At 41.0% G+C, this 23,453-nt stretch overlaps 1 long non-coding RNA gene across 1 annotated transcript; it reads left to right on the plus strand.

Annotated features, from left to right (window-relative positions):
- The first annotated feature begins 344 nt into the window (after positions 1-344).
- LOC133218320 (uncharacterized) lies at positions 345-20,727 on the plus strand. The gene is made up of 3 exons (XR_009727099.1): positions 345-1,266; positions 19,586-19,887; positions 20,650-20,727. It is a non-coding gene; the product is annotated as an uncharacterized LOC133218320 (long non-coding RNA).
- The last annotated feature ends 2,726 nt before the right edge of the window (positions 20,728-23,453 follow it).

Consider the following 23,453-nt stretch of genomic DNA (forward strand, 5'->3'; position numbering starts at 1 on the left):
AATCTGAACTCATGCTGGGCTGAAAAAGAATACCCAAACTGATAATTGGACAGACCTGAAATTGAATAGCCTTTACCCGCAGCTTGAACCAAGTGAGTGTATCTTCAAGTTATTTTCATTTGGTTTCCTGGTCGAGGTCCCTTGCAACTCTTACTGGGGCTTGACCTGCAGTGGAATATTCCTGCTCTGAAAAGCACACAGGAAAGACCTCCTGATGGGCATTTTTGGAATATCTAAGTGACCTTAGCTGCATGTTTAAATCGCCAACCCATATTTAAACTGTTAATTCAGAGTCAAACTTCTACTGCACCTTAAAATGTTCTGAGTCCAACACTGTGTTGGGTGAGGGAAAAGTAGGCTTATTCCTGTTCCAGAATGGACACTGAAGGAAAGCATATGGGGAGTCTGAATTTTTATTCCCCTGTTGTTCCTTCACCTGTGTTTGAGTCAGGACTGGTGGAAACAAAAGCTTGCTTACAGAAGCCTGGGAATGTTTTGTGTGTATGTTTTCATGTACAAATTCCTATCTTCCAATCAGCAGTGTGAAGTCTGTGAAGCCTATTCCAAATGTCAGTGTTAGTCTAACTTCAGGTACATTATTTGTTAACAAATCAAGTTAGCTATTTGTTAAATGTTTGATTCTGAGTTGGCTTTTTTTAAGTAATCCTTCCTTTACTGATAAGATTCTCAGTCTCTTTAAAAACACAAAGCAGTAGATCAGCAATGTAAATACAACCCATTTTTTTTAAATGTAACTTTCTTTCTTACATGATGCATGCAATTTCCTATTTTGAAAAGGTCCTTGAAGCGTGCCTACGTATGATACCAGAAAATAATCTACTAATGTGCCTTACTGAATGTGGTTTACTTCAGAATTTTAGGGAGCTTTTATGTAACTTCAGCACACATGTAAAGTTGAGAGTTGAAATGAATGGAGCTACCAAGTACTTAGGGTGAAATATTAGGCCACTTAGATGTCTGAGTACAGGCTATTTTTTTAAATCTTTCAGAATCCTTTGTTTCTCAGAAGAAAATGTCTTCAACAAAAAAAAGCTGGCAAATACATTCTGGTTCACATGCTTGTGTATTGGTACAGCCTAAGATTTATTCTATGGTTTCTTCTCTTTAAACATTGAAAAATACTTTCAGATATTGCCATCAGGCAACTGAGTCAGGATACCCAGAAAGACTGATAGAAAGGCCCATCTCCATCCAGCCTATCCACATGAATTTCTCTTCAGTGAAAACTGGAGTTTGAAGGCAAAGGTGAGCAGCACATTTTTAAAGTTGTCTTAATGAAGACTCCTGAAGAGCATGATCTCAGTGTGAGTTTAGCCTCTGCCCAAAAAGTGAAGAATGATACAGTCACTGAAACTGGATATAGGTACCTAATGTATTCGTTATCCCATATAGTCCATGGACAACTCCTTTTCAAAGTGCTGAGGGAAAGGACCTGGCTGGAAGAAGCTGCCTCTTTTCTAAGACTGCAGAGTTTACTCTTGTGTTTCCTGCAACAGACGGGCAGAGCTGAAAGTCACCTCCCTCCTATCAGGTATTTTACCTCTGAAAAGTCTCTCATGGCTTCTTATCCAGAAAAGACACAAATTGAAGGCATTTTCTGATACCTTTGCTGTATCTCTGGATGATAGTATGTTGATGGGTGAAACACTCCCTGCTCTGGAATATAATCCCTAGTTTCTTTTGGAGTATGAAATAAAAAAGGCAAAAAGAAAAAAAAAAAGAAAATCTGACTGCTGTCATTTCTGATGTTGCAAGGTTACAGGCTACAACCTTGGGAGATTTTACACTAAATTTGATTTTTATTGTTTCACAAAATGAGACCTGTTTTCTGACAGTCAATAAAACCGCAGGTGATACTCCTTTTATAATAGATGTGAATAGACTATTACTGTTTGCTATAGCAGTTTAACTGCAAGGCAAGCTTATAAGGGTGTTTGTTGGAAAATACATACAATCTCTTTTTAGCCACAGGACTATTTCTTTATTTTCATAGAGTTCCCTGATAATAGTGATATATACTTCTCTGAGCAGGTCTGAAATAAGCAGAATGTTCTCTTCTGAAGTTCAAAACAAACTGAAAATTGGATGGGCTAAAACAAGAGTAGTTGCAACACAGTATATATAGGTAATACTGAGATTTAAAATAGTTTATCAAAGCAAACGTTTATGAGTATTCTCTAAGTAAGAGCAATATGGAAGTCACCTTCATCTCTTTGTGCTTTACATCACATGAAAATTTCCTAGTTCTGAAAATGAGTATGCGGTGTTTATCTTTTCAGTCACAGAATCACTGAGGTTGGAAGGGAATTTTGAGTATGGTCTAGTCCAACTTTTTTGCTCAAAGCGGGGTTAACTAAAGATATTTATTAAGAGCTTTGCCTGGGTTTTGGGTTTTGAATATCTCCAAGGTTGAAGACTGCACAACCTTTCTGACCAAGGTGTGCCAATGCTCCAAAGCCCTCATGGTGAAAAAGCTTTTTGTTATGTCTAAAAGGAATTTTCTATATGTATTTATGGCCATTGACATTTGTCCTGTCACTGGGCACCATGAAGAAGAGTCTGAATTCCTCTTCTTCATTCCCTCCCATCACATATATATATATGTACACACACACGTTTTTATATATATGTGCACACATTTATATATACACATACAGGTAAGAACACTGGGACCTTCTCAATAATTTTTGTGGCACTTCACTAGACTCTCTCTATGTCCGTGTCTGTCCTGGACTGGGGAGCCTAGAACTGGATTCAGCACTCCCAATGCTGTCTTGCCAGAGCTGAGTAGACAGGAAGGTTACTTCCCTTGATCTGCTGGGAATATTATTCCTCCTGGAGCTAAGGACATTTCTTGCCTTCTTTGTTGAAAGTGTGCAGCATTGACTGGTGGTCAGCTTGTGATCAGGAAGGACCCACTGCTGCTGGTCAGAACCCAGCCTGTCCTTGTATATGAGGTTTCTCCTAACCAGGTGCAGGACTTGGTGTTAACCTTTGTTGAACTTCATGAGTTTCCTGTCACCCCATTTCACCACCATGTTGAGGTCCCTCTGAATGGCAACATGACTTTCGGTTGCATCAGCCACTCCTCCCAGTTTTGTGTCATCTGCGCAGTTGCTGAGGGTACATTCTGCCCATCATTCAGGTCATTTGTGAATCAGTTATTGGCTCAGTATTGATCCCCAGGGTACAACACTAGTAACTGGCCTCCAGGTAGATTTTGTGCTTGTGATCCCAACCTTTTAAGCCACACAATTCAGCTAGTTTTCAGTCCTCCTCACTGTCTATAATCTGAACTTCCTCTAAAGCTTGCTAGTCCTGATGTTTTTATCCCTTGTGTTTTGCTGAAGATAGACTCTTCCCCATCCTTTATATCATTAATTGAATAGGACTGGACCCAGTATTGACTCATGGAGCACACTGCTGGTTACTGCGCTCCAACTAGAATTTGTGCCACTGATTAGCAAACACCTTCTGTCTGAACCTGACCATTCATCTAGCTTTCCAAAAGTGGCAGTGTCTGGTGATCCTGAGCATGCATCATGAACTTCTTTACAGGAATCTCATGAGAGGCAATGTCAAAAGCCTTTCTGAAATCAAAGTGCACAATATCCACATCTTTTTTTTTTTTTTTTCTCTTTTATTCTTCTTTAAGTACTTATCTATACTTTATGCAGGTTAATAAAATGGATTAGTTATTGGGTAGAATGGGAATCACTAGAAAAGAGAAATAGAGAACTAAAAATAAGAAAAGATGAAAGACACAAAGTGTGCAAAGAATTAGATTTTGGAGTCTGAGATCAGAAAGCTCAGTAAAGCATGTAAATATCAGTAAATGTCAGCTGGCATTGGCTTGTATTTGTGAATCTTGTATGATGAGCTCATCATCAGAAATGTTTAACATCTCTCTGGGGGCTTGGTCTTTACCTGCAGCTTTCTGATAATTTATCTCCTTTATCCTTCCTTTCATTATTTTGTAGACTTTTTTGTTCATTATGTGGGATATTAGGATATCTTGCGCTGGGTGTAACATGAGGATCTGAGCTTTAAACTGCAACCACAGCACTCCTCTGCCTGCAAGCTACCCTGATTTGTATCCCCCTGTAGCATATTTTGTCCTCTCTGAAAATTACAGAGGACAGTGATCTCTGTAATCCCTCCACACTTGTTGTGTCTCCTTTCTTTATCAAACTCAGTAACTTGTTGTGGTATTGATCTGGCAATCACCTCTTGAAAATTCTCTTTATTCTTTTTCTGCTAAGTACTTGCCATCTTTTAATAGAACAGACCCTCTGGCTGGGGAAAAGTTGCCAGCTGAAACTTGTGAGACTGATCCACTGTTTTATTATTATTTCTTTCAGCAGCTCTTCAGTGTCTTTGATGTTACCCATGCATTTGCATTAAAAGCTGTCACTGATTTATTCTAATAAAATCCAATTATCATTTTTAGTTCCTTGTGAAAAATTAATGGATATTTCCAGTTTAATTGTGAATGTAAGCTCATGGAAGGAAACACAACAGTCACTAATGGAAATATGCCATTAATAGTGCCAGCAGCAGTAATGAGGGTTAAAAAATGTCTAACGCTGTGCAGACTTAACTTCAGTAACTTATGCAGAACTATGTGGGTCCAAGGAGAAAAGCAGCTGTTTTCAAGAAGCAATGCTAGGATAATGCTAAAATACACATGGTTCTTGTGCTGTATAGACATGAGAAAAGAAATGTCACTTCCAGGAGGTGGCCTCTTCTGCTTTGTAGGGTGTTTTTGTCGAAGCGATCTCTTACAACTTCAGTTTTTCTGTAGTTTTACAAGGAAATAAACCGGAAACTTCAGTCTCCTGAACTGTGCATTTTTAAACCATGCTTCCTTTCCTCCAGCAAATCCTTGATTTCCCTGTACTGCTAGCAGCAGGAGGCTATGCTTCCACTATTATCAGCATTTCTTTTCTGAAATAAAGGATTGGTTTCTTGGTACAACTGAAATTCTCCCACTGGTGCAATAAAAGAGAAAGGAAAGGGCGAGTATCTATTGCCTTAAATTTGAGATGGTGCGGACCTGAATAACATTATAAAGTTATTTACATCAGCCAACCTCTTTTCCAGGTTGGTTGTCTTATTAAAACATTAATCTGGTTGGTTTAATGCTGAAAAAGACTGATTATAAACAGCACCAGTATTATTTGGGACACTTTGATAACTGAGAGTTGAGACCATTTAGAGATTGTCACATATCCCAGCTGAGACGCTTCTGTGTCCCTTTTGAACATTTGCTTAAAGAAGCCTATCAATCAGGCCTGAAGTTTCAAATATACGTGTAATGTCAATCTGTCATGTGTCGGTGCTACAGATGACAGCCCCTCCTGCCCTTTGCTCCTCTGCTGTTCGGTTTTTACAAAAAATCTTGCACTGGACCTTAGCATTTTTTCATTAGCTCCTCTCTCCCAAAACCAAAGCACAACCTGTTAACTAAAGGCTCTATTCTTCTCTCAAGATATTAATAAAGTCTCAAAATGGAAAAGAATACTTTATGGTTATCACTCAGGAAGTTCACTAATGATGGGCCTACAAATGGCCTAGAGCATCACAGGAAAAAAGAGGTTTGGGAAAAACATTAAACATTTACAGGGAACCTGACCCACAAGACTTATTTTAATAGTTTTAATTGCTTGAACTCTGGTCTGTTAGAAATATTGATTACAAAAGAAAAAACCACGAATACAACAGAGTAGAAAGCATCAAAGAGGAGGAAATCACAGAATCATAGAACAGTTAGGGTTGGAAAGGACCTTAAGATCCCCTAGTTCCAACCCCTCTGCCATGGGCAGGGACACTTCATCCTAGAAAATGTCACCCAGGGATCTATCTAACCTGTCTTTGAACAGTGCCAGGGGTGGAGCATTAACCACTTCTTTGGGTAACCTGAAACATTGACCAACCTAAAATACTGACTTTCATTTCCTACCTAGGTAAGGTAATACTCTCCTTCTTTATCAGACTTGCAATGGGGTTGGTCCACATTATTGTTTATCAATCATACAATTTTATATAGAATCATAGAATTATAGAACCATTTGGGTTGGAATGGACCATTAAAAATCATCTAGACTAATCCTCAGACAATAAGCAGGGACTTCCTCAACTAGGTCAGACTGCTCAGAGCTCTGTCCAGCCTTACCTTGAATATGCCCTCATCTGTCTCGTTGCATAATTAAAAAAACAACGGTACTGTTTGACATCCATATTCCTTTCTCTAAAGTATCCCTTCTACCTTACCACGTTCTTTCGTCTCATACTTTTTTCTTCTACTTTCATGTTCAGAAAATTCTGGTATCTAACCAACACACATATTTTTAAACTTGGGATAGAAGAAGCAAGTTTTCTTATATGAAAATCTGTATATCTTAGAAGAGAACTTAGACATAACAGTCCTTTTGCTTCTGCTCAAGTGGGATGGTGAGCATTAAAGCTACAGTTGCACTCAAGCTATCTTGTAACATTAGCTTAATCTTAGGAATACATGATTTTTATGGTGCCAAAATACAATATTTCCTATAAGAATTTTAGATAGTCATATGAAAACATGGATTTGCTAAATTAATTGATTTGAAGCAATTAAAGAACAGACAGCATATCTTAGTGCTAGAGAAAATAGATTAAAAGAGGCACTGTAATTGAAAAAATAGAGGTAACTGTGCATTGTACAGTAAAAAAGATTAGATATGTCTCAGATATCAGGCACATAACAATTTCAGTTGTTTAGAATTGCTGACTTTATTGCATAGATTTCCCAAAAATGTTAATCAGGCATTGCAGGTAAAGGCTGTTAGTAGAAAATCCCTTGCTCACTGGATTGTTAAATTCCAGTTAAACAGATGGTGATGCAGACATTTCAAGTATTTTTCAGTGATCCACGTATTCTGATCTATAAAGGAATTGAATTTTGCCTGTATTAATGCATGTGATGGGAGCAAGATGGAAACTGGCATTTGTCCTTCAATGTTTTTTTTTACAAAACAAAGGAAATGACACTCAGTTAACACAATCTGAAAATGAAACAAAAAATATTTCCAAATTATTTGAAAAAGAATTACTGTTTTTAAGAAGTAAAAATGGATATGGGATTGAGAAGTATCTATTTTTCTACCACCTCTTATTTCCTTTAATATTGCAGCCAGAGATGTAAGATTTTGCAATAAAATTACTGTTATGTTTTGGTAATGCTTAGGTAGTGATGCCAGCCTCGGATGCATATAAGTTGGGTCACATGGAAGTGAAAATCAATGTCCCTTCACTGTTCTATAGGACAGATTACATGTTTCTGGGTTTCAGGCATTCTCTCTTTCCTCATGGTGTCATGCTTCTTTCATAACAGGAGTCTGAGCTCTCAAAATTGTTTTGTATTTTAGTTCCTTTATGCTGTTTAATGAAGGAGACCTATTTTATATCACTTTAGACTGCATCTTTAAATTCTCTCATTTCATTGTAAATGCTTCTCACTGTACACTGAAAATGATTTCAGAACTCTGTGAGAGGTATAAAACTTCAGGCTTAGTGGTGTATTTTTATTTGCTCATCACAGTTTTTCCTCACAGAGGTAAGTGCTACAATGCCTGAGAAAACAGGTAATCCATAAAAAAATCTCTGGTATTCTTCCAGTATAGTAAAAATAATATAATATGAAATGAATAATCAACATTAACAGGAAATAAAATGGGTGAGTCATGAAGAAATCCAGTGGTTTAAAAAACATAATGAATTAGTACACCAGTGAATATTTGACTTACAGTGGTGGGTTGATCCTGGCTGGACACTGGGTGCCCACCAAAGCTGCTCTATCACTTCCCCTACACAACTGAACAGAGGAGAGAACATATAATGAAAGGCTTTGGGGTTGAGATAAGCACAGGGAGAGGTTATTCAACAGTTACCACCATGGGAAAACAGGCTTGGCTGGGAGAAATTAGTTTAATTTATTACCAATCAAATCAGAGAAGGATAATAAGAAATAAGGCAAAATTAAAACCACCATCCCTCCCTTCTTCCTGGGCTTGTCTCCTAATTTTCTCTACCTCCTCCCCTATCAGTGGTGCAGCAGGACAGGGAATGGTGGTTCTGGTCAGTTCATCACACATTGTCTCTGCTATTCCTTCTTCTTAAAGGGGAAGACTTCTCACACTCTTCCCCTGCTCTAACATGGGGTCCCTGCCACAGGAGACAGTCATCCATGAACTTCTCCAGTGTGAACTTCTCCAACGTGACTCCTTCCCATGGGCTGCAGTTCTTCACGAACTGTGCAAGTGTGTATCCCTTCCGCAGGGTGCAGCCCTTCCGGAACAGACTGTTCCAGTGTGGGTCCCCGCTGGGTCACAAAGTCCTGCCAGCAAACCTGCTCCAGCATAGGCTTCTCTTGCACAGGGCCACAGGAACCTGCCACCACAAGCTGCAGAGGAATCTCTGGTACTTGGAGCACTTCTTGCCCTCCTTCTGCACTGACCTGGGTGTCTGCAGTGCTCTTTTCCTCACATATACTCACCCTCTCCTGGGTGCTGTTTTGTAGTAGGACTTTTCTGCCCCTTCTTAAATCTGTTATCCCAGAGGCACTACCACCATCTCTGGTGGGTTCAGCCTTGGCTAGTGGTGGGTCCATCTTGGAATCAAATGGTGTTGGCTATATCCGACATGGGGGAAGCTGCTGGCAGCTTCACAAAGAAGCCACTCTTGTAGCACCCCCCCACTACCAATACCTTGCCACACAAACCAAATACACTAACATGCATCTTCAGTCCATTGAAAATAAGAAACACACACTTCAGACTTTGTAGCACAGTGACTGTGGAATGAATGGCTAAAAATAACTAGTAGGATTATGTCCAATAAATGCTGAAATTTGCTCCCTACGATCAACTGGATGAAACTGGCTCACCAGTGGTGTTGTAGTAATTTCTTTGTTTGGCCCTAGTGGTTAAAATGCGGTCAATACAGCAGCATCACATTCTGAAATTTCTGATGAAATGTATTATGACAAATCCCATTAGCTGTAGTGCTCAAAATGACTTTAAGCACCATTACCTCTGTGCCATTATATGCTGCTACAAGTGTGACAGGCAGTGACCCACCTTTGAAGGCATCTCTGACTCAACTCTGACAACTGTGCTCACCTGTGATTTTCAGCCTCCTGAAGGATATTCAGACGAATCTCTGAATCATCAGTGTGAATGTTCAAATTGTCAGCAAATGAGGTTGTCGTGGTTTGAGCCCAGCTGCTAACTCAGAACCACACAGATGCTCACACACTCCCCCCCTTCCTCACCCTGCTCCCGGAGGGATGGGGAGGAGAATTCAAAGAATGTAACTCCCACAGGTTAAGAGCAATCCAGTAACTGATGTATAGCACAGATCACTACTGCTACTACCAATAATAATAATGATAAGGGAAATAAGGGGAGAGAATACAACCACTCACCCCCTGCTGACCGACACCCATCCTGACCCAAGCAGCGATCTAGCCCTTCTGGGTAACTGCCCCAGTTTCTATACTGGGTATGACGTGCTGTGGTATGGAGTACCTCTTTGGTCAGTTTGGGTCAGGTGTCCTGTCTGTGCTTCCTCCCGGCTTCCTCTGCTCCCTGGCAGAGCATGAGACTCAAAAAGTCCTTGGTCAGAGTAAACATTACTGAGCAGCCACTAAAAACATCGGTGTTATCAGTGTTGTTCCCAGGCTGAAAGTAAAAAACGCAGCACTGCACCAGCTACTAAGAAGGAGAAAAATGACTGCTACTGATGAAGCCGGGACAGTATCACCCCTTATTCCATACCATTTGCGTCATGCTCAGAACCCACATTTTTCAATATATCGTCACTCTTGTCTCATACATATATATGTATACACATCCACCCACACACAAACAGAGAGATATCATTCCTTAGTGCATGGACCAGTCCCTATAAAGCTGATGAGTCCACCCGATCCATGATGTTGGGCTCTATCTCTTGTAACAGTCTTGTTTTGTCAAATTTCATTCTTTGCTGGGATGATGATGGGAGGGAAGTCAGGGCCAATCACTGGTGACCTGAAGACATCCAGTTGGTGGGCTATAGAAGTGCTACCTATCAGGCAACAGCATACAATTAAGTTCATTGGCCGTTTTCCCCTTGAGGTATTCATTGGACATCCCCATCTTCTGACATTACCCACCAAGTATATCCGGATCCCTGAACAAAAGCAACCCCATGAGTGGGTTTACCTTTACCTGAAGCAGGAATAACCCAGACTGTCTTCCCCAGCAAGTTCTTTATGTGCACTACAGAAACTTTGTCCCTTTCTGCAGTATGTAAAAGTTCTGATTGGGGTGGGCCAGCCTTTGGTAAATGTGTATCCCAATGTTTGAAAGTCCCACCACCCATTGCTGTCAGTGTAGTTTTTAACAGCCCATTGTACCGTTCGATTTTCCTAGAGGCTGATGCATAGTAGGGGATGTGAAATACCCACTCAATGGCATGCTCTTTGGCCCAAGTGTCTATAAGGTTATTCTGGAAATGAGTCCCATTGTCTGACTCAGTTCTCTCTGGGGTGCTGTGTCACCACAAAATCTGTTTCTCAAGGCCCAGAATAGTGTTCTGGGCAGTGGTGTGGGGCACAGTGTATGTTCCAGCCATCCGGTGCTTGCTTCCACCATGGTAAGCACATGGCACTTGCCTTGGTGGGTTGGTGGGAGTGTGATGTAATCAATCTGCCAGGCCTCCCCATATTTGTACTTCAGCCATCATCCTCCATACCAAAGAGGCTTTCCATTTGGCTTTCTTAATTGCAGCATGTTTCACACTCGTGAATAACCTGGGCAATAGTGTCTATTGTTAAGTCCACCCCTCGATCATGGGCCCATCTATATATTGCATCTCTGCCCTGATGGCCTGAAGTGTCATGAGCCCATGAGGCCAAAAATAATTCACCTTTATGTTGCCAATCTAAGTCCATCTGAGCCACTTCAATCTTAGCAGCTTTATCCACTTGTTGGTTGTTCTGGTGTTCGTCAGTGGCCTGACTCTTGGGTACATGGGTATCTACATGGCTTACTTTCACCACCAGGTTCTGCACCTGGGCAGCAATATCTTGCCACAGTGCAGCAGTCCAGATGGGTTTACCTCTGTGTTGCCAGTTGCCTGCTTCTATTGCTGCAACCACCCCCACAGGGCTTTTGCCACCATCCATGAGTCAGTATAGAGATAAAGTACTGGCCACTTTTCTTGTTCAGCAATGTCCAGAGCCAGCTGGATGGCTTTCACCTTGGCAAACTGACTCGATTCACCCTCTCCTTCAACAGTTTCTGCAACTTGTTGTTGAGGATTCCATACGGCTGCCTTCTATATCCAGCGTTTTCCCACAGTATGGCAGGACCCATCAGTAAACAAGGCATATTGTTTTCACATTCTGACAGTTGATTATATGGCGGGGCCTCTTCAGCACACATCACCTCCTCCTCTGGTGACATACCAAAATCTTTGCCAGTCCATGATGAATTCCTGGATGACTGGGATTTCCTATTCAAGGTCGTTGTGTAATTAGTGCAGCCCATTTACTCCATGTAGCATTGGTTGCACTATGTGCAGAAGAGACATTGTCTTTGAACATCCACCCCAGCACAGGCAACCAGGGTGCCAGGAGGAGCTGTGCTTCAGTGCCAGTTGCTTCCAAAGCAGCTCGAACCCCTTCATAGGCTGCCAGTATACCTTTCTCAGTTGGGGTATAGCTTGCCTCAGATTCTCTGTATCCCCGACTCCAAAAGCTGAGGGGTTGACCTTGAGTCTCCCCTGGAGCTTTCTGCCAGAGGCTCCAGGTGGACCATTCTCCCCAGCTGCGGTGTAGAGCACATTTTTTACATCTGGCCCAGACTGGACTGGTCCAAGTGTTACTGCATGAACTATCTCACATTTAATTTGCTCAAGGGCTTGTTGTTGCTCAGGGCCCCATTTGAAATCATTCTTGGAATCATAGAATCATAGAATAGTTAAGGTTGGAAAGGAGCTTAAGATCATCCAGTTCCAAACCCCCTGCCATGAGCAGGGACACCTCACACTAAACCATGCCACCCAAGGCCTTCATCCAGCCTGGCCTTGAACACCGCCAGGGATGGAGCATCCACAGCTTCCCTGGGCAACCCATTCCAGTGCCTCACCACCCTAACAGGAAAGAATTTCCTCCTTATATCCAATCTAAACTTCCCCACTTTAAGTTTGAACGCATTACCCCTTGTCCTATCACTACAGTCCCTAATGAAGAGTCCATCCCCAGCATCCTTATAAGCCCCCTTCAGATACTGGAAGGCTGCTATGAGGTCTCCAAGCAGCCTTCTCCAGGCTGAACAGCCCCAATTTTCTTAGCCTATCTTCATACAGGAGGTGCTCCAGTCCCCTGATCATTGTTTTGGCCCTCCTCTGGGCTTGTTCCAATAGTTCCAATTCCTTTTTATGTTGAGGACACCAGAACTGCACACAATACTCCAAGTGAGGTCTCACGAGAGCAGAATAAAGGGGCAGGATCACCACCTTCGACCTGCTGGTCACGCTCCTTTTGATGCAGCCCAGGATATGGTTGGCTTTCTGGGCTGCAAGCGCAAACTGCTGGCTCATGTTCATTTTCTCATCTCATCGGTCAGCACCCCCAAGTCCTTCTCTGCAGGGCTGCTCTGAATCTCTTTTCTGCCCAACCTGTAGCTGTGCCTGGGATTGCTCCAACCCAGGTGTAGGACCTTGAGCTTGTCATGGTTAAACTTCATGAGGTTAAACTTCATCAGCCCACCTCAGAAGTGTGTCAAGGTCCCTCTGGATGGCATTCCTTCCCTCCAGAGCATCAACCAAACCACACAGCTTGGTGTCATTGGCAAACTTGTTGGGGGCGCACTCAATCCCACTGTCCATGTCACCGACAAAGATGTTGAACAAGACTGGTCCCAACACTGATCCCTGAGGGACACCACTCGTTACTGGTCTCCAGCTGGACATTGAGCCGTTGACCACAACTCTTTGCGTGTGGTTCTTTATCCACTGAGTGGTTCACCTATCAAATTGATGTCTCTCCAATTTAGAGACAAGGATATCTTGTGGGACAGTGTCAAGCACTTTACACAAGTCCAGGTAGATGACATCAGCTGCTCTATCCCAGTCCACCAGTTCCATAGCCCCATCACAGAAGGCCACCAAATTGATCAGTCAGGATTTCCCCTTAGTGAAGCCATGCTGGCTGTCACAAACCACCTTGTTGTTTTTTGTGTGCCTTAGCATGCCTTCCAGGAGAATCTGCTCCAAGATTTTGCCAGGCACAGAGACTCATTGGTCTGTAACTCCCTGGGTCATCCATTTTCCCCTTCTTGAAAATGGGGGTTATATTTCCCCTTTTCCAGTCATCGGGAACTTTACCTGACTGCTGTGATTTTTCAAATATGATAGACAGCGGCTTAGTAACTTCACTGTCTCCTGGCCCTCCTGCTGCACTCCCTTCTAGTTGGGACGCAACACTCCTGAGCTTGTAGCAAGTGATCATTGAATATCACCCAACAGTCTTGGGCCCTCCTGCCCTCTAGGGCTCTATCCCATGGAACCTTACTAAGCAGGTTCCTCAAGAGGTCAAAGTCTGCTCTCTTGAAGTCCAGGGCAGTGAGCTTGCTGCACGCTCATCTCACTGTCCTGAGGATCTCAGATTTGATCATGTGTGATGCTCCATCCAAGGCTGCCCTGGAGCATCGCATTTCCAACGAGCCCTTCCCTGTTGGTGAGCACAAGGTCAAGCATGGCACCTCTTTTTGTCAGCTCTTTCTTGCAGAAGGAAGTTGTCTTCCACACAATCAAGGAACCTCCTGGATTGCTTGTGCTGGGCCGTACCATCACTCCAACAGATGTCAGGGTGGTTGAAGTCCCCCATGAGAACAAGGGTCTGTGAATGTGGGGTTTTTCCTATCTGTCTGTAGAGTGCTTCATCCGCAGGTTCCTCTTGATCAGGTGGTCTGTAACAGATCCCCACAGTAATGTCTCCCATCGCTGTTTTCCCTTTAACCCTGACCCACAAACTCTCTGTCGACTGCTCTCCTGTCCCCAGATGGAGTTGCACACTCTCCAGCCTATCCCTAACATAAATAGCTACTCCCCTTCCCCGCCTGCCAGGTCTGCCTTTCCTAAAGAGACTGTAACCTTCCATTCCAGCACTCCAGCCATAGGAGCCATCCCATCATGTTTCTGTGATGCCTATTATATCATACCCCCGTAGACATGCACACATCTCTAATTCTTCTTGTTTGTTACCCATGCTACTGGCATTTGTATAGAGGCATCTGAGCAAAGCTCCAGATGAAGCTGGCTCATTAGCTGGAATATCTCTGCATTGCTCCGAGCATTTGTTATAGGTGTTGGCAACTGACAGGGTGTGTTTTTCTTCTCTGGGTCTATTGCTATTTAAATTATACCTCTGTCCTGGGTTCAGCCAGTGGTGGTATGTAACACTACACATAGAAAAAAGTCTCAGTCATAAGCAACACTTGAATATCGCACCTAAAATACCTAAGCAAGCTGTGAAGGAAAAAATGTCATGTATTATTTTCTCCCCAGGTTGCTTCTGAAGATGCTGAAAGGAGCTACTTTTCTAGCAATAAGAAATAACATTTCTGTCTGGAAAAAGAGAATATGTAATGAGTGCATTTAATCACTGCATTGACTTAAAATTGATTTGGAGATAAAATGACATTTGAATGAATTGATCTGCTATCTGATCCAGTGTCTAAACCAAGATGCTTCCCTTAACTGGAATGATGGAAACACTTTCACCATTATCATGTGAAAAGCTTTATCAAAACACTTGTCAGAAATCAAGTCTTTCTTCATGTGAATGTGTACATGGACTGTAATGCAGTCAGTTAAGAAGTACGCTGTGATGTGCCAAAAACACAGCTGATTGTCTACCAGCAGTAGCATTTCTGCAGCTTCGGAGTGATGCCTCTTTGAAATGTAACAGCAGGTAGTCCCATAAATCTTTGCTACATGGAACTAATCTTTTGTCAAATGATGTAGTCTCATTAATTTTACCTTTTCTCCCACACATTTTTAGTAATCTCTAAAGTTATAGTACAGTACCCACCTGAGCTGCCTATGTGGGAACCCACTGGACTGAATTATGTTTATCAGTACCTTAGAAATCATGCTGACTTCAGAATTTCACCAATAATGTCTGAAGAAAAAGTAATTTTCACAGCTGAGGTAAAAGGAAGCAGAAAGCAAATTGTATTATTTTCTGTATTTCTATTTGGAAAGACACAGAGCCCTGAGATTTTATCCAGTACAGCTATATTGACACCAAGCACCAACTGCAATAGTCCAGAATTATAACTCTTACAGAATTCCCCTGGTCCAATTTTTTTCTATGGTAAGAAAAAGAATATCTTTAAAGAAAATATCCAGCTGCCTTAAGATGGCTGATTTTTGAATTGGTCATAACTCTTTTCCTCTCTCATACCACATTTCTGTTATCTTGTTGGTTTTTCCCTAGCTGAAAAAAAAAAATAAAAAAAAATCCCTCTGAACAAAGCTTTGTAAGGTGGCCTTCCAAATTTCAAGAGTTGGAGAAGAAAGCACTTGAGCCCTCATCCTATGGTAACCATTTCACCAAAATGCACACCGAAACGTAACTATGCTGGGGTCACCACTGTACCTAATAAGACATAATTTGTTAAGTTTGTTTTACATTATTTCTTCTGTTTGTGTAGGTTAAAGATGTCTGAAGATGCTGTACTCTTGACACACCCATGTCAAAGTGATAACAGGTTTGGTTTATTGATGGGAAGCCGCCCAAGCCTGAATATGTATTTATTATCTGACCCTTCTCCACATGCACACTGCAGCCTCAGGCCGCACTTGGTTTTTGTTGTTTTTAAACTCTTTCAAGTTTGGACAATTCATCATTTTGGCTAGATTTCTCTTAGCTTTTGGAAACAATGAGAAAAAGTGGAAGCAGCTGATGGCAGATTTTGCTTCTGACTGCTTAGTGGCATGGCAGAGGTTTTTGTGAAAATCTGACTACACCAACAATGCTCAACACTATTAGGAAGATCATTCTCTCTTATTTTTAGGGTACCCTGGGCCAGTCAGTTTATACTTCTGTGCTTAGAGAGTCTTTGTTTTACAAGTGATAGAAATATCTGGTTTTATGAACCTCACACAAAGCGTAAAGTTGTATATTTCAGCTCAGAGAAATGCCAGTCACATAAATAATGTATTTATTCTTGTACTGTCTTCTAATACACTGATGTGAAAGAAAGATTTATCTCCATTTTTATGTATCTTAACTCTTTCCTGTGATGGGTGAAATACAAAATATAGTATATCTGCTTGGAGAAGTCAGTATCTAGAACAGTGTCAGGATTCCACCTCATGTACTATCCCTCTGGAATCCACTGTATGCCTGCACAACTGTGCTGGTACAGATTATAATCAGCTCTGATTTGGAACTCAGTGAAATATTGCTGGGTTATTAAACACATCTTCTGGAAGACTTTTTGTATCTGACTGAATTTCTGTTCATACATAAGAAGTAGCCTGTGCAAAGTAGCCAGTTCAGCAGGATTTAAGCTAGTAGTGAGAACAAAAAATGGTTTAGTCAGAGAAAGATTTTAAGTAACATATTATACTGCAAATTAATGTCCTTAAGGATGTGTAACAAAGCATGACACATTCCTGTTTCTTTACTTTTTTTCCCTAAAATTAATTGCCTGTCAGATTTTGAACTTGTTTGGCTTTGGATTGAAAATAATTTCCAAAATGTTCTACTCTGTTTTGCTATAATACAAAGCAGAAATAAACAAAAATCATCACTTTAGCACTGTGTTAAGTTTAAATGCAAATTGGGCCCATGCCAGGGCATGCAAGAACTCATTTGCTTCAGTCAACTCTACAGCACAAGATGGGAGTTTTCATGGGGAAGCAGATGTAAAAATCAGGGACTGTAACTCAATAAATTTTATTAGCAAGAATCTGTTGATATCTTCCACATAATCTCAGAGCTCAGTCACTTAGATATGTTTTCAATGTGAAAGTTGCAATTAATATAGGCATCTCTTTTTTCTGGCAGTCCAGTAATTATAATAAAGAGAAGTGGTTAGGTTTTGTCAGGAAATATCATCAGGTGTGTCTTACTTTCCTCAGACAGAAGTTATCTATAAGGCCCATGCTTGATCGTCTTACTTAGCAGGATCTGTTAGGGGTGAAGAAATGTGCTTTTATAGTGGTCTTCTTTTCATAGAATCATAGAACAGTTAGGGTTGGAAAGGACCTTAAGATCGTCAAGTTCCAACTCCCCTGCCATGGGCAGGGACACCTCACTCTAAACCATATTACTCAAGGCCTTGTCCAACCTGGCCTTGAACACTGCCAGGGATGGAGCATTCACAACTTCCCTGGACAACCTATTCCAGTGCCTCACCACCCTAACAGGAAAGAATTTCCTCCTTATATCCAATCTAAACTTCCCCACTTTAAGTTTGAACCCATTACCCCTTGTCCTATCACTACAGTCTGTCTGGAGTGAATATGAGTTTTGAAAAGGACAGTGAAATGAATGTGTTTTCTGTGAGTCCGTAAATCTGTGTTTCTTTACGTTCGTTGTGAACATATATTGAAAATACAGATTGTACAGACAACATTTCTAATGGTTAGGGGAATACAGAGATGCCTTGGATAGTTTTCCCTAGCTTCTTGTGAATTATAGGGATTGCATCTCATCTCTTGATGATTTCCTGGGTTGCTGTCAATGCCTTTTTGGGAATGCTCAGTTCTTAAGGAAACCGGCATCCATAGTTAGCAAATTTGTGTAGCTGATGAAATCCACCTCAGAAGATAACAAGTATTTGTTATTACATCCAACATCTGCAAGGCTTTGAAAGAGAAATTGACATCCATACCTCATTAATAGCTGTGGCAATTAACACTGTCACTTAAAAGTTAAAGCTTTGTAAGTTAAAACTGGATAGTTTTAGTTATAAGCTGAGTGATCTTTCAGAGTTTAGTATCTTTATCATACTGTGCAATGTATTACATTTTTTTTGGTAATTTGCTGGGTAAACTCGCCATATCCACCTGCTGAAGTCTCCAGACTAAGAGGAACATCCTCTTTAAGCTTCTTCCTAAAGAAAGAAGTAGATAAGAGAAAGTTACACAACAGAGATTACAAGTAGTTATTCATAATAAATGTAACATAAGGGGACTTGTATTTTCACTCAAATTAATGATGAAAACTGTAAGATGACTGGAAAAGATGCATGGATGTGCAAGAATGATGCAATGTACCAAACATGAGCTATATTTGAAGAGCTAGACTTCTCATCTTTAAATGTAAATAAACCTAAAAATATGTTCAGCAAAGTGAAGTATATAAGGTGATTTCAGGATGCTTTTTCAGTTTTGAGACTCATGATATACCAGACTTTACAAGTTCGTTAACTCATATAAAATATTACTTTTATCTTTAAAAATATATGTCACTGTAAAACATATTGTAAAATGTTTGTAGAATCTGGCATAAATATTTTAAAAAGATCAACACATCCAGACAGATTGCTTGAATGCAATTTCTATTACCGTTAAGCAATCATAACTGACATTTCCTTTTTGTCCTGTAACAGCAATATAAATATTAAGTTTCATAAACTTGTCCTTATTATAAGTCCTCATGCATACTGTAAATTATTCAGTGGTTGATATGACACGACACTGCGTAGGATTTGTATTTTTTTAGGATACTACACTGGTTCATATGCGTAATAAATGTGACAGCAAAGTGAGGAATGATGGTGAAATTTACTTTTTCAAACAGTCATTTTATCTGTTCTATAAAACTTTACTATTTAAAACAACTATGAGTTGTGTCTGATTTTGTTGCTACTGGTATTTCTCTCCACACAACCTCTAGGAAGACTGTGGCTAGAGTGCCTTCTACTCTGCATGAAGCAGCAGTCTTCACATCAATCCAGTTTGCAAAGTGCTGGTGACTGCTGTGGGTGTAGAAGTGGGAAAACTCCTGGGTTTCTCCTTACTTACATACCAAAGTGCGTGTCTAAATGGAGGTGTGCAGGTGCCTGAATTTGCTGACAGTAATGGATCTTACCAATGCATGAGGGTGACAAATTCTGCCTGTGGTAACTGAGAGCAGGGCTTTTCAAAAGAGGCCATGCGTAACTCTTGGATGTCCTATATAGCTCTACATCCATTCCCCCTCCTAAAATGAGTGCCTAATTTACAGTTTGGGACTGCTTTTTGTTAGCAATTCAGGGCAATATATGCAGTTAAAGCAGAGATAGCAGGGGAAACAGCGTGAACCAGCAAAACATGCAGAAAAGGACTCAGTAGAGCTTTTCAGGCAGGCTGTTCAGTTTTTCCTTTTAATTCTGTGCACCCAGTGCAGGATGAATTAGTTCAGGTTGGTTTGTTTGGTGTTTTCCCCCTTTTTTTCCCCTTCCTGTGACAGAAAGATCCAACTCCCTTTGAAAAGCTGAGTATATTTTCCATTTGTTTGCTGTTTCGCTCTCGCCAGCATGAAGGCAGAAAGTGTGGTTACTGGAACTGAATCCCTTCAGAGTTCACCACTGATGTCGCTGAACAAAGTAGATCTAAATACAGCTGAACCAGAAATAAGCTTCTCTCACCAGAGGAGAAGGAAGAGCATGGTTTGTGGGAGACTTTTTGAAAACTGAAGTGGTCTTGTCTCTTTTGCTTTATCTTGTTTAAAGAAGTCCTTAAATGAGACTGATTTCAAGAGGTCCCTCCACAGATGAGGATGTGATGTGTTCCTGCGAACACCCTTTCCTTCCCAGTCAGGGAGTCTGCAGCTGACATGTAAGTAGAGTCTTACCAGGATTTAATTTAAATGTATTTATTAGTTTGAAATAAATGGCCTTTTTGTGTATTTATGCACTTTTAAGTTATGGGTCTGTCTCATTAATTTGAGTAATGATCCAGATCTATGACTGAACCATTTTCTCTGTTTCACAATAAACTGAGGCTAAAGAAGACCTTCTGATGAGCCACAAAACCCAAGCAATGCTCTGACCAGCTGCCTGGTTTCAGCCACCAGGCTGTTTGCCCTTGCCTTGCCTATCCCACCCCTGGAGGTAGCCTTGCCCTTCTGATGCAGATCAGTGCATGAAGCTTTTTTCTGCTAACTTTCCCATAGGTTATCATGTCCCATTTATTATTTCTTGGTAAAAATCCTTTTCATGCTATAATAAACACAAGCATTGAAAATGTGTCTGCCGCCTATTGATTAATCAGATTTATCAAGAAGAATGATAATTAGAACATAATAAGGCAATATCTTAACAGATTTTGGATAGCTGTAGAAAAATCTGTATTTTGCACAAATACATAATTAAATAAAACAGAAAACTGGTACTAAAAAACATTAGGTTTTGTGTTTTCAGTGCTTCCTTCTGTATTAATGCTTCTTAAAGGACAGGAAAACCCGAGGTTTGACATTACAGGCTGGTGGCTGATGTTACCAGGTGTGTTTTGACATTATGGCTTTCTGGTACACAGTCTGACCTGTCTAATTGTCTGTGTTTTTCTGCCTTTTTTTTTTTTTTTTTGGACATGTTTCAGAATGGAATGATGTGGTGTCTAAAAGTGGAATTGAAGACTCTTGCAAATCGTCGTTGCCACCATCGTTTTTTCTTTCTCTTTTGTTATCAAGTCACATCTGATATGAAAAAGCAGTGTACTATGTCTACCATTTCCTTGAGCTGAGCACTAGAGGGCACTGCGTACTGACAGTAATTTCACTTCCCAATTTTCAAAGCTGTGTAAGCATACAGCTCATTTGAAAATCTGCACTGAGACTGGAGGCTATTAGCTCTGTTTGCCTTATCTATAGCAAGATATATTGGTTCAGAATAGGAGAATGAGTAAAAAAAAAATCAACCAGTCTGTTGTAGTAGTGACTATAGATATTAGCAAAATTTAAAATTATTTAGTAGAATTCTCTATAACAAATATATCTTTAAGATAGCATTTTTATTCATAATTTAGCCTAATACACACCATAATCTTGCATCTGTATACTTCTGTAATGCTGATGCACATAAAAAAGCTATTATTTTCTGCTTGGCTGTTCCACTGCTCCTATTACCTTCCTCCCTCCCTCCCTCCCTCCCTCCCTCCCTCTCCCCAGTCCAAACCTCCTAAATGGTTTTAAAAATAAAATGCCTTGGAAACTTCTGTGGGCCTGCTAAAGTGTTTTTAGCCTTACCTGAAAGATGTGAGAATATATGCTTTTACTCACAGAGATTTGCTTGTCTATTGTAAAGAAAAATGTGAGTTCACAGGTCTTAGCAGCAGACAGATTGTCTAGGGAGTCTAAAAGCTTCACATTTACCAGGAGAGGATTACAGACAGTACAGATCAGGAATGAAATATTACCAGGTAAAGTAATTCACTATTTATCAACTTTGGCCCACAGGACACCCTCTGAAACCATCCTTACATGCTTTGTTTGCCCTAACCTGTAGACTAAGTTCTCCAGAAGTGTACTGAGGAGGAAGAGATGCTGTTCAGTGTAATTGAGTGGTGTGCATAGTGTCGTCTACAGCTGAAGCTTTCAGTTAGGCAGGGTTACTTACATAGCTTCAGTTTATGTAAGTAGGTTTTGAATATAATGAAAAAGGTGAATTGCAGCATTTCATAGGAATTGTTAACAGAGGGATACGGATAAACAGAGAACATATCCTCCATCATTAGTAGGATGTTATAATAATGAATTATCATCTAGGTAATAAAAAAAAGGAAAAAGTATTTTTGAGACATGAACATTTAAATGTAGTTCTAATGAAGACGTCTAGAACTTTAAACACCAAACTGCAGGCAGTCTTAGTGCTTGCACTTTTTTCTATTGCTACTCATTCTTCTGTAAGTGCAACTCTATTTTATCCTTGAAAGTCATAGAATGTCATTCCTAGTATCAGCTGTTGTCTGTTTATTGCTGGTAGCCAGGAAAAATATCTGACCTGAAAAATATTTTTATAATATTGTAAAATATTGTATTATTCTAATTATTTAAGTTACTGTTTGTTTCAGTACAGTATTTTTTCCACTGTAACTTAAGAAAACAGTGAGTTTCTTTTTTTCCTCTTCTCTTTTTTTCTCATCGTCTTTTCTTTCACACATATATGCAAGGATATGCATGTCTATAGGTAAGGGTTCTATTAAGCACCTTGAGTTTGTTGTTCTGATTTGGATGTCTTGTTGTGCTGGTTTTGGACGCCCATCTTGACAGATTTCAAAGAATCATGGAATCATAGAAGTGTTGAAGTGCGAAGGGACTTCTGGAGGTTATAGAATCATTCAAGTTGGAAAGACCTTTAAGATCGTTGAATCCAACTGTAAACCTAACACTGCTAAGTCCACTGCTGCTTCTTTCTTCCTTCAGAAGGGGTTTCTTTTAACCAAATACCTCCTCCTGTCCTTCAAGGCTACAGAAAGGGGTCAGAATCCCTCAGGAGAGCCTTTCTGTCCAGGGTGCTGGTTGCCTCGCAGAGGTGGGAGGCAATGCCTCTGCTGTCCTGTCATGGTTTAACCCCAACCAGAGAGCTTTCACTCACTCACTCCCCCCCTTTCTTGCCCTCCCCCTACTCCTGGAGGGACGGAGAGGAGAATCAGAAAGAATGCAACTCCCACGGGTTGAGATAAGAACAGTTTAGTAACTAAGGTATAACACAAATCACTGCTGCTACCACCAATAAGAGTAATGATAAAGGAAATAACAAGGGAAGAGAATACAACACCCCATCACCAGGCGACCCATAACTTGCCCCCCCAGCCCGATCAAGCACCGACCCATACCTCCTCCAACCCCTGCAGTCCACCTAGCCCTTCCGGCTAACTCCCAGTTCCCTCCTGGGCATGACGTGCTGTGGTATGGAATACCTCTTTGGTCAGTTTGGGTCAGGTGTCCTGTCTCTGCTTCCTCCCGGCTTCCCTCCTCCCTGGCAGAGCATGAGGCTCACAAAGTCCTTGGCCAAAGCAAAACATCATTTTTATCAGCTCTGTTCCCAGCCCAAAAGTCAAAACACAGCACTGCACCAGCTACCAAGGAGAAAAAATGACTGCTACTGCTAAACCCAGGACATGTCCCCAGGGGGAGCTGGCCTTCCTTGCCTCCTCATTGCCTCTGCATCAGAGGTGCCCAAGGTCATCTGGTCCAGCCCCTCTGTGCTTAAGCAGGGTCACCTAGAGCTGGTTTTTCAAGACCATGTCCAGATGACTTTTGAATATCTCCAAAGTGGAAGAGTCCACAACTTTCCTGGGCAACTGTGCCATTTCTTGGTCACCCTCACAGTGATAAAGTATTTTCTGATGTTCAATGGCAACCTCCTCTTTTTCAGTCCTGTCAGTGGGCACCGCTGAGAAAA

The sequence above is a fragment of the Neopsephotus bourkii genome, unplaced genomic scaffold (genome assembly GCF_033783945.1).
Source record: "Neopsephotus bourkii isolate Nb327-2 ecotype Australia unplaced genomic scaffold, CSIRO-AGI_Nbou_v1 NB_1248, whole genome shotgun sequence".
In the NCBI taxonomy this organism is placed as follows: domain Eukaryota; kingdom Metazoa; phylum Chordata; class Aves; order Psittaciformes; family Psittacidae; genus Neopsephotus; species Neopsephotus bourkii.